The sequence below is a fragment of the Ursus americanus genome, chromosome 2, assembly GCF_024610735.1.
Source record: "Ursus americanus isolate L20-20 chromosome 2, mUrsAme1.1.p, whole genome shotgun sequence".
In the NCBI taxonomy this organism is placed as follows: Eukaryota; Metazoa; Chordata; class Mammalia; order Carnivora; family Ursidae; genus Ursus; species Ursus americanus.
This window is the reverse complement of record NC_142128.1, coordinates 75,788,922-75,807,586: the sequence shown is the minus strand read 5'-3', so window position 1 is coordinate 75,807,586 and position 18,665 is coordinate 75,788,922. Positions and strand designations below refer to the sequence as shown.

Below are 18,665 nucleotides of genomic sequence, written 5' to 3'. Positions count from 1 at the left end.
CAGTCAACAACATTGAGGAATAGGGAGTTACTGATTCCACCATGCATACAAAATGCTAACTCTTAGTGCAAAACAGCTATATTGGGGACGACACAAAGAAGACAAGATTTTGCACTTATGTAAGTGAGGTTGGACTGTAAATCTAGAGCAGAAACTGTCTTTCATTGCTTTTATATAATCTTTCCCTCAGTCACAGCTTATGTCCAATAGACATTCATTCTTTACCATTTTCATTAGTTCAGTGAATGTTTATAGAACCAGGCACCGTGCTAAAAGCTAGTTACAAGCAAGAGTTGTTATTGAAGGAACAAATGAATTCTATCCAGAAAATATTTAAATGTCTATATTTCAGGAAAGCTCTGTGTGTGTGTGTGTGTGTGTGTGTGTGTGTGTGTGTGTGTTTACCATAGATATCTATGAGATGCAGGTAAAATATGTGTAGTGCCAAAGATATGTTCTCCAGGTAACCACCTTTAAAAAGAGAAGTCTTGAACTCCAAACCATGAGTTTGAACTTGAAACTGACAGTTCTGAGTTCATGGTTTCTGGCTGGCTCTGAGTAATCCAATTGTTCAACCTTTTTAAGAATTTCAAACTGAAAGCCAGAAAAACTTAATCATAATTTCATCACCGACACACAAGTTACTGTATATATGACCAAGTTAGATGAGCTTCCACATTCAGGTTAATAACAGCACAGTTTGCTAAGAAAATTAATTTGTGTATGTGTAGTGAACTTGAGTTTCAAACTTGTCAAATCCCAGAATTTAGACCAAGGCTACTCAGTACTGATGACATTTCCCCTCAGATTAGAATACAGAACTCCCCCTGCCAACATTACCTTTAAAAAAACAAAACAAAACAAACTGTGCTCTCCACATTTCTAATTGGATGTTTTCTATGAGACTCCTCATGAACAATATCATATGGCTTACCTTAACTTTCCAGCATTTCATATAGCTGCTAAGTTTGCTTAGTGGACACTTGGACTTGAGATTTCTTATACATATATGCTCCTATTTCTAAGGTATGCTATGGGTTTGATACTTTTAATTTTGGGGACTGTCAATTATAATTTAAATGTTTTACATTTTATTAATTATCCATCCTACCTACTGACATTATTTTTTTCTAGGTTTAGTCTATACACCTTTATGCACTGGGGGATATTCAAGAACTGCTGCATTTTAAATTCTTCATTCTTCCTTATTAATAAGTTATTTGCAAAACAGTTTCCAAACATGTAGTTCAAGCAATTACCCAATTTTCCCACCATGTGTTGTGGAGATAGGAGCTGAGATGGAAAAGAAAAATAAAAGAGGTCAAAGTAATTCCCTTTCTTGTGATTCGGAAATATAAATGTGTTCTCGGTATTTTAAGGTTCAGCTTAATATTTCACAGAAATATTATTTAAAATGATAGTTGACTTCCAAGAGGGCAACAGAGCTTGTGCTTTCCAGTGGTGTGGAAATTCACTGAGAGTGAATTATGTGGAAAGGCCAACCAAAGGGAAAGTGAAAATATTTCACTTGCATTAGTTAAGTAGCGTTCATGTGCCAACCAAAATAATCTACTACCATTAATAACAATAATATCTTGATGGAAATGTATATTCCAATTTATAAAAGTTCCCAATTTACTCTTTAGAAACTATTTTTAAAGTTGGAAACTTATTTAACTTAAGCTATTCAGTTGAAAAAGAACAAAGTCACTAAAAGAATGAAAAAATACTATCTAGCAATTATAGTTGCATATATAGAAATGGAAACTTCACAATTACCTATATAAAAGATTACATTTTGGAAAATTTAGTAGACATTAAATTATGTTACCCAGGGATTTTGAGTCTTTGAGCAAGAGAGACATTTTTAAACTTTAAACTTTGTTAGCGGTTGCAATTATCTGAGATGTAGCTGGATATAAGAATCTAATGAAAAATCTAGTTAAAACCATTAATATTGCATTTCCTTCATGAATCATAATGTCATAGAAACAGTTATAATATTAGTTACTTGTTCTGGTAACTTTGCCAGTGAGAGCAACTCAGCTTGAACTAGCTTAAGGAAAATGGAAAGTTAATTATAAAGATATAAGTATAGAAATAAAGCTGGGCCTCTCAGTATCAGCTGGACTTGGGAACCTGAATGCTGTCACTACACTTCCTGCCTCTTTTCTCTACCCCTCTCTGCATGTTGGTTTCATTTTTCTTGCTCACCGCAGGGTAACTTTATCCCTATGGTGGAAAACATGACCCCTGAGAAATTCTAAGCTCTATGGCTCACAGATTCTGCCAACTTTCTGGGCCCCAAGTCCATAAATTCCAAAAAAGGCAGGGTGTCATTGGCACTATTTAAGTAGAGTATCCTGCCCCAGACCAACCAGGAGGCAAGGTACTAAAATTGACCCAGCTTGGGTCAGGTGCATACCTCTGACAAAAAAATAAAATAAAATAAAATAAAATAAAATAAAATAAAATAAAATAAAATAAAATAAAATAAAATAAAATAAAATAAAATAAAATAAAATAAAAATCCTCTGTGGCCATAATGACAGGGTCATAGAAGAATAAAGCAGTCCCCATGGGACCTATATGGATGATGGGGTGGGGTGAGATATTTCCCAGCAGGGAATTCTTGTACCCAGAAATTGTAAATGATGACTACAAGGGTACTCTACGTCAGGGGCGCCTGGGTGGCACAGCGGTTGGGCATCTGCCTTTGGCTCAGGGCGTGATCCCGGCGTTCCGAGATCGAGCCCCACATCAGGCTCCTCTGCTATGAGCCTGCTTCTTCCTCTCCCACTCCCCCTGCTTGTGTTCCCTCTCTCGCTGGCTGTCTCTATCTCTGTTGAATAAATAAATAAAATCTTTAAAAAAAAAAAAAGGTACTCTACGTCAACACATTTCCGTTAGGTTCCCTTACAGCAGAAGTGCTTGGGAGAATTGTCAATTGACAATGAAAACTTTCTGTATTTGTGCTGTGCAATACAGTGGCCACTAGCTACATGTGGTTAGTGCCTACTGTATTGGACCACATAGCCTTAGAACTACAGAAGTGGCATGGTAGTGTGCTGGGAGGGACTGCCAAAGATTATTTAATGGGTACTTGGTGGGATAAATTGTAATGTTTCTGATGGGAGGAGGACACTAGGAATTTCCTGTGTGTGGATACTCTACCTTATGATCTGGTACAGAAAGAAATGTGCCCATGTTGCTATGTGGAGGTAAATAAGGTTGAGATGGGAAGAAAAAGACAAAAATAGACAGAAATTGGGATAATTCTTTTTGCTCTTTCGTTTCCTCCAGCAATTATTTTCTTCAAGATTTGTTCCCTACCCTGCTATAGGCAGCACAGTAATAGCTGTGAGAAAAACTAAACATGGAACATTCTTTTTTTTTAAGATTTTACTTATTTATTTGACAGAGAGAGAGACAGCCAGCAAGAGAGGGAACACAAGCAGGGGGAGTGGGAGAGGCAGAAGCAGGCTCCGAGCGGAGCAGGGAGCCGATGCGGGGCTTGATCCAAGGACCCTGGGTTCATGCCCTGAGCCAAAGGCAGATGCTTAACGACTGAGCCACCCAGGTGCCCCATAAACATGGAACATTCTAGAATTGTTTTTATTCACTTAGGTCAAATGGTAGTTTTTCTTCATGCCACCTAAAGCTTTAAAGGGAGCAGAAGCTCTACCAGAGAAAAGAAAGAAGAGAGTAAATAGCACAGACACTAATTATTACCCTATATTTTCCTGCCATTATTATCTTTGAAGCCTTTCATGCAGACTGAAGGGCCACCTATACTCTCTTTCTTTTCCTCTCTAAATATGATGTGCTCCTGTATAATCTCTGTTGTACTTTCCTATTGATCAATGAAGGTATTGCTAGTGGTTAAATGCATGGAACAGTACCCTGTGGTTTGTTGAGACAACTACAACACAGCACAATACTGACCTGTCAGAGTGGAGGAGTGAACGGAATTTCCAATCATAGAGACTAATTTAACACAAAACGTCCGACAAGTACATGCTTAGTAGGAAACAAGCTACAAGAGCTAAACCTTCTTATTCACAACAAAGGAATATATGATTTTTTTCTAAGTAGGAGTACTTGATTATATTTAAAACCTTTTTTCACAGCTGGATGTTCCCATAATGACAAGTGACAGTTATATAACAACTTTCACTCAAAGGTCAAAAAGTATGCCACAAATCTTTTAAATGCCAAAAATATGTCACACACCAGTAAATACAGCCACCTCTCATGTGGAAAGCGGCAACTTATAGAAGGCCTCAAGAATGTACGAATGTAGGAAGGAAATTGAATACTACACTTAAGAAAAATCAATGAATAATCTGAGTTAGATGAGATCTTCTGCTGGGAAAAGTCATTTAACTCTCCTTAGTTTATATAACTATAAATGTGGGAGCCCAATTCAGAAAAGGTCATTAAGAACTTTTATTGCTTAAATTCATCAAAAACAAGTATGCCAAATTCAATTCTTTGTATAAAAGTAGATAATTTTGTTAAGTGAATAAATCAATGGTAAAAGGCTTAGGTGTCTGGATCCTTTATACTAGCCGTTTTTAAACTTTAATATGTATATCTGCATAACAATCTGATAAAATAGCCATTGATGATTATGATCAAGAGAAACTTAAAAGACCTCTTTAAGAAACCCAAAGAACTTTTTATCTAGCATAGTATTTCTACATCATCTTCCACAATTATTTTTTTCCCAATATGGACTTTCTCTTTGCTTAAATATATACCATTATGAATGAAAAGGGAAATTTCCACGGAGTTTAACATGGTATAACATGCTGTGCTCTGACATTAAAAAAAAAAGTTATAGGTGTTTTTTATTTTACGGTGGAACAATTTATTAAAGGAATTATGGGACATCTTTTGAGGATTCAAAAAGAAGGGCTGCAACAATCAATTATAGGACAATGAGTACAATTTCCAAGTTTTACATGATATGTTAAGGTTTGAAAGTGAATTATGAGACTCTAAGCACAATTTACATTTCTTTTCTTTCTTTCTTCTTCTTTTTTTTAAGTAGTCTCCACAGCTGGTGTGGAGCCTAACCTGGGGCTTCAATTCATGACCCTGAGATCAAGACCTGAGCTGAAATCAGGAGTTGAACGCTTAACCAACTGAGCCACCCAGGCACCCCCACAAGTTATATTTCCATTGCTATCATAAAGTTTTCATTTCATGAAGATGCTCACTAAATTTAAAAACCACCACAGAATCTGATTTAAAAAACACTTGATAGTAACTCCCAAAGGAACCCAATTTCTCTCCTAAAACAATATGCACAAATATTTTTTTAACTTTCAATAGAAAATGTTATATAAAAATAATAGATATAGCTATTAGGGTACCTGCTACTTCTACCACTTCCTGTCTATTGCATTTTATTATGGTAAATCTACACAGGAAAAAAATGTACTTTTTCAGATGCTAAGCCCTGTCTTTTTTCTCCTTCACTCAGACTCATCCCCCAACCAAAATATACTAGGTTGAGTTTATTCCTATATTGCTAAATATTCATCCAATTTAACTCCAGAAGTAGAATTTGTGCCTAGGATAAAATCAGAAAACTCTAAGGAAATTAAACATCTGTCTAGGAAAAGGTAAGGCTCCTAGGGCTACCTATATTATTCAACCTGGTCCATTATTTAAAAATATGAATAAAGAGTCAAGGATCTCTAGACATTTGGAAAGGACTTAAGTGAACAATGGATAAATGATCCCAAGGGAAATTCAGAGAGTTTCAAAAAGATATTACAAGCCATTTACTTATTGAAAGAATAAGTAGAGAAAAATCCAAGAACAAGGAAAACTTATTTTTAAAAATGCTTGTTGAAACAAAACATTTATTAGAAGGGATGGAAATGGCACCAGGACTTTGGAAAACAGTTTGGCAGTTTCATAAAAAGTTAAACACATATCTACCATACAATCTAGTCATTCCTCTCCTAGATACTTGTCCAGGAGAAAAGAAAGCATATGTCCATACAAAGACTTGTACATGAGTATTTATAGCAGCTTTATTTGCCAAGAACTGAAACAATAAAAATCTTCATCAATAGGTGAACGGATAGACAAACTGTGGCATAATCATACAATGCAATAACACTTTGCAATTAAAAAAGAAATGAACTATGGATATACATAACATCACGGGTGAATCTGAAATAATTATGCTAAGTGAAAGAATTCAGAGATAAAAAAGGATACATACTGTATGGTTCCATTTATATAAAAGTCTAAAATATGCAAATGACGTAATCTATAGTGACATAAACCAAATGAGTGGTTGCCTAGGGGAGAGAGGAATGATGGTCTAGGAAGGAGCAGGAGGGAGAGATTACAAAAGGGCAGAAGGACACTTGGTGGCGATGGGTGTTCCTTATCTTGATTGTGGTGATGGTTTCGTGGGTATATACCTATGTCAAGACTTATCAAATCATACACTTTAAATATATATGCAATTTATTATTTGTTAAATACGCTTCAACAAAGGTATTTGAACAAAAAAAGACAACATGAAGAAAACAAAACAAGAGCTGGAAGAGGAAAAAAGCAAATGAATGGAAAATATGAGAAAAAATTAAAATTCATAGATTAATCCTGGAAGTCTAGTGTTTCACTGATAAGAATTCAGAGGGAAAGAAAAGAGAATATGAAGCACAGATAGTAAAACAATGGAAAGATACTTCTCAGATCTAAAGGAAGCCCCAGACTTCAGATGGGAAGAGCCCTCCAAGAGCTAAGGAAGCTCATGAAGGAATAAAAACCCATATCTAAACACCACCCACCAAATTTCAGAGGACGAAAGATAATGAAGATTCTTAAAGCTTCCAGAGATGGAAAAAAGGTAAATCAAAAACAAAAAATCAACTCCCCCAAAATGAGATTCAAATTGGCATCAGAAATCTCAACCACAAAGTGGATGTTAGGAAAGGATGGAGCAAAGCCTACAGAGTACAGAGGGGAAAATGATTATGAAGCTTGAATTCTATGTTAAACTCAATCAAGAATGAGGCAAAATTAAGTCATTTAAGGAATGCATGAATTCAAAAAAGTTACTCCCATGCACATTTATTTAATTTTTTTTTAACTTGATGATATAGCCTAATAAGGTGAGAATAGAATCCAAGGAAGAGGAAGCTGGGGATCCAAAAAACAATGAAACTAACTTATGAATACAATGAAAAGAAATCATAGGATGATAGTTGGGCAGCAAGCCTAGAAAGCAACACACTCGAATTAGAAACAAAAGTCTAAAGAACATGTTCAGAAAGAAAATTCTTTCCATTCAACAATGAATATACTACAAAGCTGGAAGATCTTATGAAAAGGGCATATATTTCTTCTCTCATTAGAAAAAAAGCAATTAGATATTCTAGGGAGGGAATCCATATGGACTACACATGAAACAAATTAGTTATGGCATGATTTTGAATAGTTGTTAGAGTTTCAGATAAGAAATTCCATTTGACCTTGATGCCTGGAATATTCTCTTGGGTCAGCCCTGAGTTAGCAACGTAGTACTCCATTTCCAATTTAGAATTCCAATCATACAACTTGGATCACAGTAAATAATATTTATTTAATCATAATACTATGTGTTCCAAGGTATTAGAAAAAGTATGGAATCCTTACTGTACAGAACAGAATGTAAAGTCATCAATTTTGACAACATCAAAGGAAGAATATAGCCATCAGAGGCTAAAAAAGTGAAGCAAAGGGATGCGAGATGAAGAATGGTTTAAGGATGGTAATTTGTCTCATCTTACGTAATGGAGAATTAGATGTTATTTTAAAAACTGGTGAAAGAGGGGCACGTGGGTGGCTTGGTCGGTTAAGCGTCTGCCTTTGGCTCAGGTCATGATCTCAGGGTCCTGGGATCAAGCCCCACATCAGGCTCCCTGCTCAGTGGGGAGCCTGCTTCTCCCTCTCCCTTTGCTGCTCCCCCTGCTTGTGCTCTCTCACTCTCTCTCTCTCTCTCTGTTAAATAAATAAATAAAATCTTAAAAAAAAAAGTTAATTGGCTCCCACTTCCACTGCCCTCAGGATAAGATCCATACTAATGTTCTTGACAGTCTAGTTGCAAATGACCTTTTTAATCTTGTCTCCCAGAATTCATGCATCTGACCATGTCACTTTTTCATGAAAGTGCCCTGCTCTTTCACTCCTTCATGCATGTCTTTTGCACACAATTATCTCTCTGTCTTAAGATAGAAGATAGGGATCTGCTTTGCTGGGGAAATTTCTTTTTTTTTTTTAAGATTTTATTTATTTATTTGACAGAGATAGAGACAGCCAGCGAGAGAGGGAACACAAGCAGGGGGAGTGGGAGAGGAAGAAGCAGGCTCCCAGCGGAGGAGCCTGATGTGGGGCTCGATCCCATAATGCTGGGATCACGCCCTGAGCTGAAGGCAGATGCTTAACCGCTGTGCCACCCAGGTGCCCCTGCTGGGGAAATTTCTAATCATCATTTAAGAATATGATCAGCAAGAAATCATAAAAAAAAAAGAAGAAATTTGACTACATAAAAATTTAAAACCTCTATCTGGAAGAAAGACACTATAAACAAAGTTTAAAGATGAATACAAATTGGGAAAGAAAGATTTACAGCATATATGACAAAGGGTTGGAAGGCAGTGGAGAAAATGGGTATAGCATGGACTCCAACAACTCCTACTAACCACTGACTCTACCACTTACCAGCAGCAAGATCTTAGGCAAGTTATTTAACTTACACGTGCCTCACAGTTTCTTCCTCTGTAAAATGGGAATAATAATAGTACCAACTTTATAGGATGTTTTTGAGGAATAAATGAATTAGAACATGTAAAGCATTTAGAACAGCGCCTGACATATATTAAGTGGCATATAAGTTTAGGTATTAGTGCATTGTTGAATATTTTAAAGAGCACTTAAAATAAAACAATATGGTAGCATCTACTAGGAAAGGGGTTAGTATAGGTAAGGGTCAAAAGAAGAAATACTAATGGGCATTAAATATGTGAATTTGCTCAAGTTTACCATTTATAAAAGCATGGAAATTAAAACAAATGAGACTTCTCTTAAATATCAGATCAGCAAAGATGTAAGTGATTGATAGTGCTCAGTTTGGCAAGGGTGTGGACAACTGGACGTGCTCCCAAATGAGGGGATGGGGGCAGGGAGTGGCAGGAATAAAGTGGTACAAGATTTCTGGAGAACAATGTGGCAATATTAATAAAAATTAAAGATATGTAGTATTTTTTGACCCAGCCATTATAATTTTATGAATTTCTCCTAAATAAATAATTTGGCAAGAATATCTTTTTTTTTGGTTTACAATAGAAAACAATTAGAAATAACTTAAATGTCCATCAATAGGGGTCAGTTAAATAAATTAGGACTTATCCCTATAACAGAATACTATGCATTTACCAAAAATGGATAAAGTGGAGCCACATTTATTGACATACAACAATACCCACCGTATATTAGGGCTTGTTCTCTGGTAGATAATTTTATTTGCAACATTTCATTTAATTCTCATCACAACTCTGTCAGTTATATCCTGTCATTAGATCAGTATTATAAATAAGGAAACAAATTCAAAGCCATTTGGTGACTCATCAACCTCACAATTCAAACCTAGACCCACTGACTCTGCAGCCCATGTTCTTAATGTCAATGCCATAATGCACATAGATTATAAGCCAGTTTATATTCTATGAGCCCATTTATTATATTTAATAAATAATGTGATGTGATTTTATGGGTCAACTTGACTGGGCCATGGGGTGCCAGATATTTGATCAAACGTTATTGTGGGTGTGTCTACAAGGGTGTTTTTGGATAAGATTAATATTTATATTGTTAGACTGAGTAAAGCCTTATCCAAACAGTTGAAGACCTTAATAGAATAAAAAGACTAAGTAAGAGTGAACTCTCCTTGCCTGATGGCCTCAGGCTGGGACATCTGTCCTTTCTTGCCTTTGAATGTAAACTGAAACATCAGCTCTCCTTGGATCTCCAGTTTGCCAGCTTTCGGTTTGGAACTTTCACTATCAGCTCTCCTGGGTCTCCAGATAACCAACTGTAAGACATTAAAAAAAAAAAAAAAGAGGAAGAAGGCTATAATCTGGGGACTGGGGATTTATAATCATGTAAGCCAATTCCTTATAATCCCTCACTCTCTCCCCATACACATAAAGAGAATAGCTATAGATATAGATAGATAGAGATAGAGATAGAGATCTCCCTGGAGAACCCTAATACATATGTAATAATACATTTTTAAGGCACAGGAGTATTGGATGGATCTATACCAAACTATTAACAGTTGTTTCCTCTGGAAGGCCAGAAGCATAGAATAGACTTTCACTTTATGTTTTATCATTTCATGGTCTTTGAGTTTTTCACAACTAGCAAGAATAGCATTTAATATTAAAAGTATATAATGATTTTCTGAAAATAAAGCTTCAAACGGCTCCTTCCCCTCTCTGATTCCTTCCAAACCTCTCTCCCCCAATCAGAGGTAAGAATTCTCCTGACATTTTTGCCTTTACATATATTAGAAAATTTGGAGTATCCCTTCATCATTGATTAGGGCCTAGACTGAGTCCTAAGTACTCACCTGTTTCATTCATCTTCCTGGTTCCCTTTCACTGAGAAAGCTAAAATGGGGAATTCCTCAAATAGATTTGGTTTGAGCTGGACAAGGTAAGCTAATCTGAGGGAGGAGATATGCATTCAACCAACCCATCTTTGCTTGTGCTTCCCTTTGCTTTGTTTCCTGGAAAGGGTTTCACTGTTCTCTGTTAGGGACCATTCCCTTTTGATTTCGTCTCCTTTTATGTCTGAGGCTTTGTTATATAATCACAGCTGAAATTCTTTATTTTCTTCAAATTTCCTATGGAGAGCTTTTCTTTTTGTGCTGGTCATTGGGAAGTCACTTAATGTTCTGAGCTTTATTTCTGCAAAATGGGAAACTCTAGATCCAAGGGATAATTTTATTTATTTATTTATTTATTTTTATTTATTTATTTGACAGAGAGAGAGAGATAGCCAGCGAGAGAGGGAACACTAGCAGGGGGAGTGGGAGAGGAAGAAGCAGGCTCCTAGCAGAATAGGGAGCCCGATGCGGGGCTCGATCCCAGGACCCTGGGATCACACCCTGAGCCAAAGGCAGATGCTTAACAACTGAGCCACCCAGGCGCCCCTAGATCCAAGAGACAATTTTAAAGAAAAACTTGGACAATGGTAGGAAGGATTCACAGCCCAAAGGAAACAATGAGTATAAACACCTCCATTTGTCCAAATTGGGGACAAAGGTTGGATTTGTATGCTTCTCCTCTCTCTCCTTAACCATCATGGGAAGATCTAGGAAAAATCCCAATCTTCTAGTCTGAACTCCCTCACTCTGACCATATGCCATATAATGACTATAATTTTCCCTCATGTATATTACATGAGAGTATATACATGTGTGGTTGTTTGTGCAGAATATAAAAGTACTAACTCTAGAACTTTGTTTTGCAGTTAAAATGGCTGACACCTGAACTAACCTACCTGATCTATGTTCTCAGATTATCCAAAGCAATAAACTAGAGAGGAGGCTGGATAAGAACTCTGTCCAACACTATACCACCTGTACTACCATGCTTGTTCAAACCTGAGAGTGAGTGCCTCCTTAAATTTGCACCCTAGACATTTTGCTTCTCTCATTCTCAGTCCTGACCCAGGATCCTGCCATCTCTAGCTTCCCTGGGTCACAGCAATTGGAGAGGATCCCAGTAGTGATAAATTTTTCCCACTTCCAGTACCAAACCCACGGTGGTTCCTTATTAGTAAAAATGTAAGTAATGAGAAATCCTCAACAAATGAATAAAATAAATGAAAGAAAACAGAGTACAGAAGACCTAGGTCAGGAGCAGCACAAGTGTAAAGGACTGGAGTTTTCACTGACAATAAGTTTAATTTTCATATATAGGGTGCCTACTAAAATTATTAAGGTGATTTTAGGCTGTAATTTTAGATGTTTATTATCTATCACAAAGAAAGCAGTAATCCCAGTCTCCTCTGCCCTAGTAAGAAAATACCTGGAGTGAATTCAGCAGCAAAATATTTCTAATTACATTCTACAAGAAAAGGTTAAAAAGCTGGTAATGTTTAGTCTGAAAAAGAAATGACTCAGGGACTCCATGGTAATTGCTTTCAAATATTTGAATGCTTGCCAGATGAAAAAGGATCAGGCTTATTCTGTATGGTCACAAGAGTTAGAGCCAAAACCAGTGGGTGGCAGCTGCGCAGAAACAGATCTTGGCTTGTTATAAGCCCTGATGCCCAGATTATTATTGTTACAAATAATCCCTCTTGGTTTAGTGTGTAAAATAATTGGATTTCTTACCACAGTAAACCAGATTGTAATCCTACCCTACATGCAAGCTCTATTGGAAACAGAACTATGCTAACAGGCCTTGTCAACAAAAACATTAGATGGTTGGAAGTGGGAAGCTGCCATCCCTCCTTTCTTCCATCTCTTTCCCCTCATATTCTCTTGGATTTTTTTGGTTGTTTGTTTGTTTGTTTGTTTGTTTGTTTGTTTTGTTAACCCTGTGTTGGTAAAGGCCCTTGGGATAGTTGGAAATGATGAGGTTTTCTCAGGTGGGCTTTTTTCTTGCTAGAAAGTGTTCCTTTCTGAAACCCATTCCATACTCTCTCCATCCCTCTTTCTCCCATAGTCCAGAGCCCCAGCTGCCTTCATTTCATCCCAGATACCTGCTTTCAAAATCCTAAGGACCACATGCTGGTTTTGTCACACAGACCAGAACTTAGAACTTGCACTACCCCTCCCCCTTCATCTCTCACTTTCTCTGTCTCTTTCTCTCTCTCTGTCTCTCATTTCCCTTCTCTTCTTTTATGCTTTTGCTTTAATCCCCAAAGATTCACCTCTAGTCTCACTGAGGTCAAAAAGCTAGAATGGAGACCATTTGATACTCATACAGACTTTTCATCTCTGAGACTCTATAACTCTAAGACACGTCTAGGGTGAAAATGAACATGATGTGCTTGAAGGATGGTGATATTTGCAAGATACAGGAGTTGCACTAGGGAATAGTAAGAGTCATATTAGAAGGTCCTTAATGCCAGACTGAGAATTTGAGACTCTCCTGAAATCTTTCAGGGCCTTTAGTAAGAAACTGATATGTTCAAAATGATGTCCTAAAACAAAATTATAAGGTTGAAGAAGGTTGAGAAGAAAGACAGAAACTAATTAGAAGATGCTCTGTTGGTCCAAAAATAGGATAATGGAAGTATGGACAATGGTAGCAGCGGTAGGGGGACAATGGTAGCAGCTGTAGGAATAAAAAGGAAGAGCTGGGCTGTAGAGGCCTCTTAGAAGAATTTTGACAATTCTTAATGTATTAGATGTTACTGTTTTAGCTGTCCACAAAAATCGCGCTCTCTCTCTCTCTCTTTTTTTTTTTTTTTTTTTTTGAGGAGCTGCCCATCTTCCACTCCAACCACCGGATCCTGGAAAAGACTGAGGTGCAGCCATGAGAATACCCTTCACAGACCTCCTACTGCAGGGAGCACCACTGACTAAGGGCCCCAGCAGCTGCGTTTCTGAATCCATCTCCACATTTGCACGGAGGTCACGCTTCCCACAGGCTGCTCTTTCCACTGACCGAGTATGACTGGAATACCAAGGTAGATCTGTTCCTGGGTGACAAGGAGACAAGGGTCTCCCTTTTCAGCCAACTTTGGCTTGAGAACTACCTGAGAGCCTTGCTGAACTTTCTACAGACTGCACAGCAATCTGGGCCCAACCCACTCTCTCTCCTTCACTCAGGGTCAGGCTGCATCATGGTCTAATGGTTTCTTGGCCATTTCCTAGCTCATTCCCTTACATACAGGCATTTCCCCAAATAAAATCCTGATACATATGGTGTGTGTGTGTGTGTGTGTGTGTGTGTGTGTGTGTGTATAATGGAATATTACACACCCACCAAAAAATGAAATCTTGCCATTTGCAATGACATGGACGGAACTAGAGAGTATTACGCTAAGTGAAATAAGTCAATAGGAGAAAGACAATTATCATATGATTTCACTGATATGTGGAATTTCAGAAACAAAACAGAGGATCATAGGGGAAAAGAGGAAAAAATAAAACAAGATAAAACCAGAGTGGGAGATAAACCATAAGAGACTCTTAATCTCGGGAAAAAAACTGAGAGTTGCCGGAGGGGAGAAGGGGTGGAGGGATGGGGTAACTGGGTGATGGACATTAAGGAGGGCATGTGATGTAATGAGCACTGGGTATTATATAAGACTGATTGATCACAGGCCTATACATACTCTGAAACCAATAATACATTATATGTTAATTAATTGAATTTAAATAAAAACGTTTAAAAATTCTTGATACATTTATAAAAATGTTATAATTAAGTAGTAATTTCATATATCTAAAAGAATGTGAATGAAGAGCAGAAAAAAATCCTACCGATGTGTCATTACAATTGTTAAAACCTAGGAAAAGGAAGAAATTGAATGCTAACTCATTCTAAAGCTAAGTCAACATGGATTAACTTTTTACAAATTTTCCTCCACAAATCCCATTTCTGAGTCACATGATAGCATATAGGATGCTTTCCTCATAAAATTTAAGTCCAATGTCATTGTTATAACATTGATACATTTGAGGACACAGAGAATTTAAAAGTACATGACTTCTCTTTAAGAGATAAGAAACATTTTCCCCAGAAAATTGATTAGGCCAGTAGGTGATGAGGTTGCCGTGATAATTACGATATTGTGCCATGCCCTCATTGATGTGAATTCTCAATGTTAATTTTTCACTAAGAACTTTTGGCAGCAACCTCATAACTCTTGCCAAGAAGAATTTATTCTGGTGGCCATCCAAACTAGTGAGTTAAGGAAAACATCCCCCAATAAGGTATTAAATACCTAACTCTGAGAGTAGGTTAAGATGGCAGAGGAGTAGGGACCCCTTTTTCAGCCGGTCCCCTGAGTCGAGTTGGATAGGTACCAGACCAGCCTGAACATCCACGGAATCAGCCTGAGACGCAGGAAGATACATCTGGATCTCTACAAATGAACATCTCCAGCGCTGAGTATTGAGGTACAAGCAGGGATCCGTGAAACCGTACACAGATATCGGAAGATAAACGGAAGGGGGCGGGAGCCGCCACGTTCAGGCACCGGGAAACGGTAGCCACCTACACGGGGGAGCCGGCGAACTCGCAGACGGCACCTGCGAGAAAACAGACTGTGACTGTGAGCGGGGAGCGCACTCCACCAGACTTCTCACGGAGCTCCAGTGTGCTCACTGGAACCAGACTGAGACCGGGAGCTACGGAGCGCGCGGGGGCGACTGGCAGCTGGCAGCTGGCAGCTGGCGGTGTTAGAAACACAAAGGACAGAGACGCGCCAGCCCTGGAAGTCAGGGCTGGGACACCGCGTGTGGGGCGCACATCCCGGGACGCTGTAGGGTTGAGCAGCACCAACAGAAACAGAGTTAAAGTGGCCAGAACATCAGTGGAGAATGGTCCGTGATCCCTCTGTTCTGAGACAGAGGCTGAGATTCGGCCACTGCTACTCTGACACTCAGAAGAGGCACAGCAAAACGCCAGGGAAAGCTGCCAGAGAACAAAAGCCTGGAAATACCGGCTCACAGTGTGCCCATTCCCATCCCCCCTCGCAGGGGACACGGAGACTCTACCCAAACAGGGTTGCCTGAGTATTGGCATGGAAGGCCCCTCCCCCAGAAGGCAGGCTGAAAAATCAAGAAGCCCACATCCCTAAAATCCCTATAAAACAAGGGCGCACGGCCTGGGTCCCAGTCAATAATTTGGGCTCTGGACAGCCCCGCAACCTCTCCTCATCAGAATGATGAGAAGGAGAAATCCCCCCCAGCAAAGAAAAGACAATGAGTCTGTGGCCTCTGCCACAGAACTAACGGATATGGATATAACCAAATTATCAGAAATGGAATTCAGAGTAACAATGGTCAAGATGATGTGTAGACTTGAAAAAAATATTAACGAAAATGTTAATGAGAATATAGAATCTCTAAGGGTGGAAATGAGAGCGAATCTGGCAGAAATTAAAAATTCTATGAGCCAAATGCAGTCAAAACTAGAGGCTCTGACGGCCAGGGTGAATGAGGCAGAAGAACATATCAGCAAATTGGAGGATGGGTTAGTAGAAGAGAAAGCTAAAATAGAATCTGGACTCAAAAAAATCCACGCTCAGGAATGTAGGTTATGGGAGATAACTCAATGAAACGTTCCAATGTCAGAATCATCGGCATCCCCGAGGGGGTGGAGAAAAACAGAGGTCTAGAAGAGATATTTGAACAAATTGTAGCTGAAAACTTCCCTAATCTAGCAAGGGAAACAAACATTCGTGTCCAAGAGGCAGAGAGGACCCCTCCCAAGCTCAACCACGACAAACCTACGCCACGTCACGTCATAGTGCAATTTGCAAATATTAGATCCAAGGATTCAGTATTGAAAGCGGCCGGGGCAAAGAAATTTCTTATGTACCAAGGCAAAGGTATCAGAATTACGTCAGACCTGTCTACACAGACATGGAATGAGAGAAAGGGTTGGGGGGGGGCATTTTTAAAGCTCTTTCAGAGAAAAACGTGCAGCCAAGGATCCTTTATCCAGCAAGGCTCTCATTCAGAATTGATGGAGAAATAAAGACCTTCCAGAATCGCCAGTCATTGACCAATTTCGTAACCATGAAACCAGCCCTACAGGAGATATTAAGGGGGGTTCTATAAAGGTAAAAAGGCCCCAAGAGTGATACAGAACAGAAAGTCACAATCGACAGAAACAAAGACTTTACTGGCAACATGGCATCATTAAAATCATATCTCTCGATAATCAGTCTCAATGTAAATGGCCTAAATGCTCCCATAATGCCACAGGGTTGCAGATTGGATAAAAAGACATGACCCATCCATTTGCTGTCTACAAGAGACTCATTTTGAACCTAAAGACACATTCAGACTGAAAGTAAAGGGATGGAATACCATCTTTCACGCCAATGGACCTCAAAAGAAAGCTGGGGTAGCAATTCTCATATCAGACAGACTGGATTTTAAACTAAAGACTATAGTTAGAGACACAGAGGGCACTATATTATTCTTAAAGGATGTATCCAACAAGTGGGTATGACAATTATAAATATATATGCCCCCAACAGGGGAGCAGCATGATACACAAGCCAACTCTTAACCACAATAAAGAGACATATAGATAAAAATACACTAATAGTAGGGGACCTCAACACTCCACTATCAGCAATAGACCACCTAAGCAAGAAATCAGCAAAGAAACAAGAGCTTTGAATGCCATACTCGATGAGTTGGACCTCATAGATATATATAGAACACTACACCCCAGAACCAAAGAATACTCATTCTATTCTAATGCCCATGGAACATTCTCAAGAATAGACCATGTTCTGGGTCACAAAACAGGTCTCAACCGATATCAAAAGACTGAAATTATTCCCTGCATATTCTCAGACCACAACGCTCTGAAATTGGAACTCAACCACAAGGAAAAATTTGGAAGAAACTCAAACACTTGGAGACTAAGAACCATCCTGCCCAGGAATGATTCGATAAACCAGGAAATCAAAAATCAATTTAAACAATTTATGGAGACCAATGAGAATGAAAACACAATGGTCCAAAGCCTATGGGATACTGCAAAGGCAGTCCTAAGGGGGAAATACATAGCCATCCAAGCCTCACTCAAAAGAATAGAAAAATCTAAAATGCAGTTTTTATATTCTCACCTCAAGAAGCTGGAACAGCAACAGAGGGACAGACCTAATCCACGCACGAGGAAGCAGTTGACTAAGATTAGAGCAGAAATCAATCAAGCAGAAACCAGGAGTACAGTAGAGCAGATCAACAGGACTAGAAGCTGGTTCTTCGAGAGAATCAATAAAATGGACAGACCACTGGCAAGACTTATCCAAAAGAATAGAGAAAGGACACAAATTAATAAAATTATGAATGAAAAAGGAGAGGTCACAACCAACACCAATGAAATTGGAAGGATTATTAGAAACTTTTATCAACAGCTTTATGCCAATAAAAAGAGATGGAGGCCTTCCTGGAAACCTATAAACTACCAAGACTGAAAGAGGAAGAAATTGATTTTTTAAACAGGCCAATTAATTATGAAGAGATTGAAACAATGATAAACAACCTTCCAAAAAACAAAACTCCAGGCCCAGACGGTTTTCCTGGGGAATTCTACCAAACATTCAAAGAAGAAATAATACCTATTCTCCTAAAGCTATTTCAAAAAATAGAAACAGAAGGAAAGCTACCAAACTCATTCTATGAGGCCAATATTACCTGATCCCCAAACCAGGCAAAGACCCCATCAAAAAGGAGAATCACAGACCGATTTCCCTAATGAATATGGACACCAAAATCCTCAACAAGATCCTGGCTAATAGAATCCAACAGTACATTAAAAGGATTATCCATCATGACCAAGTGGGATTCATCCCTGGGATGCAAGGGTGGTTCAACATTCGCAAATCAATCAGTGTCATAGGTTTTACCCAGAAGGAAAAATTAAAAAATCATATGATTC

General features: G+C 38.4%; 1 long non-coding RNA gene across 1 annotated transcript in view; it reads right to left on the bottom strand.

Moving 5' to 3' along the window:
* Positions 1-8,435: 8,435 nt before the first annotated feature.
* LOC148110659 (uncharacterized) overlaps positions 8,436-18,665 on the bottom strand; it is a 29,185-nt gene continuing 18,955 nt past the window's right edge. Inside the window, exon 3 of the long non-coding RNA XR_015722527.1 lies at positions 8,436-10,102. This is a non-coding gene — a long non-coding RNA (uncharacterized LOC148110659). The remainder of the gene's footprint in view (positions 10,103-18,665) is intronic.